A 2,630-nucleotide genomic window follows, 5' to 3' on the forward strand; every position below is an offset into this window, starting at 1 on the left:
CTCCCCCGCGGGCGGGCCGCCGCAGCCCCTCTGCATCTCTTGGGAAAGAGCCCTGTTTTGCTGCTGCCGGTAACCCCCGCGAGAAGGTCTTCGGCTTTCCTTATTCCAAACGGTTCCGTGGAGAAAAGAAGCAGCACGCGAAGGTGAGGCTGGATTGCAGCGATACAGCTTCCTCGCGGGCGCGGACCGTTGACACCGGTTGTGGAAACGCACTCTTGGGCCGCGGGTTTGCGTGCTTTTTGGGTAAAGCGGTTGGAAAACCGTTTAGTTTAGGGTGTCACGGAGGGAAGCCACGTATGGTTTTGCAAAGTTTGTTTCAGAGGGAGCGGTAGGTAGTTAAGGCGTGGCAGTCGGCCGTTTAAAAACGTAAACCAGAATCTATTCGTACAGCACACCTGTTGTGGTTCAGTCGGAAGCGTAACTCAAGGTAAATTGGAAAAATGCTAAGGTGACGCTTTAAATTGTGACTGAAGTGGGAATTCACGCATCTCCATGTATGACGCCGTGTTATGCAGCTGCACTCTCCAAAGTGATTGTGTACAATGACACCTTTTAGCCAGACGATCTTTTCCCACTATATTCAGCTACGTGTGCTAACCTAGCTTGGGATGCCGTGCACGTGCATGCAGGTATTCCGCAAAAATAAGCACGTATGTTCAGCTGGTCACAGGACTGGACCCTTAATTAGTATTTATCTAGCTCTGTCGCTTTTTGGTTTTATAATAGACAAAATAAGGACACTTCTCTACTATAAACAGTGGGCGAGAATATCTGTTTTTCTAAAGCTCCGACACATTGCAAAGCCACCATAGCTGCAGGGCTGAAATTAATTTGCGTGATGCACGAAGAATGAATTGTAAGTATTCAACTGAAGTTGGGATTCTGCAACTTCTATTTTTGAAAGCGTACGGAAAGCAGCCAGGCAATTCAGGTGCAACTCAAGGTATGTTTGTTGCTTTTTCTGTGCACACATATGCTGTCTGGTCTTAAGGTGCTGCTGTGATGCTGACATTAATGCACTTATGGTAATGGCTGTGGTGTAAAAAACCCCATAGGCTTTAGAAAAATAAGTCCACTTCTCCAGAAATGGGCATTTGATATAGAGACAATAACTAGGGAGGTTGACAATGCTGTTGTTATAGAACTAGTGTATTTGTTTCAAAGGTGGTACCTGGGAAGATTGAACTGTTACCGTTGTATTTGTAATTAAAGAAAATATTTATACAAGTATTTATCTCAAGATTAAAAGAGCTGTTTCTTTCTTGTTAAGAAGGCGGCCACGCTAATACTTCCTCTTTAAACGTGAAGTTAGTATGCAGATCTGTGGCTTATTCTTTTGCTTATGGCCCAGTGTAAGTTAGGGGTACTTGTTGGTGACGTGCTCATTAAGGAAAAAGAAAAAAAAAAACCAAGAAACCAAAACGGTAATATAATCTGATTTTCCCAGATGAAGTAAAGAACAGGATTCTAACATTTTCATTATATAAATAAAAAAATAAATAAATAAGCACAACTTCCCCTGTAGCGCACTTCACCCAGATAATAGAAACTACACTGGTTAGTGTTATTTGCTACACATAAAATTGCAGTGTGGATTTACTGTGTCACTGCAGTCTGCTGGGAACTTGTGATGCACGTTACTGACTGTGCTGTAGCAGTGAACACTAAAATGGTTTGAGGCTAAGTGGGGACTGGAGATTGATTGATAGCAAGCGTTGGTGTGGAGCATCACCTACAGCTACAGACGGCGCAGAGTTACCGTGTGGTTTATCCTAGGAGTTTTGGGAGAGAGATGAGAGAGCGGTGAAAGCTGGCAAACCCTTAAGAAAGGCAGATGCAGCGGAACCGGAAAACTGTCTCCAATAAAACAGAGGAGGCCAAAATGGGAGAGTGAAAGTCACTGCGGGGAGGACGGCAGGTCGGGGCAGGCATCGGTAAATACGGTAGTGATTTTGTAGGGAACAGGAGTTTGCAGCAGCCTTTGGAAATGAATGTATAATTCAACTGGCTGACATTTAAGCAGGTAAGCCACAGGAGATGCACTACTGTGTCATACCAGCGGCCCATCAAAATGGCTTGTCCGAAGTACCCGAGAATGAGTTGTAATAAATAAAATTCGAATTGAAGATATATGCGTTAGTGCTTTAGAGCATGAGGAAAGAGTTAAAGACATGCTGAATAGGCAGATGTCAGTGATGTCAATGCAAAGGGTAGTTGTTTTATCTGTAGAGGGCTATCACCAGGGTCTGGAGGATATTAAAAGAAAATCATTTTTGCAGGGGTCATTTCCTGCAAAATTTCAGTAGAGTTGGTTAGTCTTAGGATTCTTCACTCAAAACCAAGGATAACATACATCTTTTGTTTAGTCTGCTTAGATTTTAATACCCTTGGGCAAATACCGGAGGTTTACGACTGCTATTAACACAGTATTGAGCAGTCTGCGCTTTTCAGCGCATGCATACTCCCAGCACCCTGTGAGGAGAGAGTCATTATTCTCTTCATTCCACAGATAAGAAACTGAAGGGGGATCTCTACATGGCTCAGCTTAGACCGTCTTCCTCAGTTTGTAATCGTACGGTTCTCAACCTAGCGGGGTTCCAGACTGAATTCCAGTCTGAACTGGGTTCCCT

Source organism: Pygoscelis adeliae, unplaced genomic scaffold (assembly GCF_000699105.1).
Source record: "Pygoscelis adeliae isolate BGI_AS28 unplaced genomic scaffold, ASM69910v1 Scaffold445, whole genome shotgun sequence".
NCBI classification, from domain to species: domain Eukaryota; kingdom Metazoa; phylum Chordata; class Aves; order Sphenisciformes; family Spheniscidae; genus Pygoscelis; species Pygoscelis adeliae.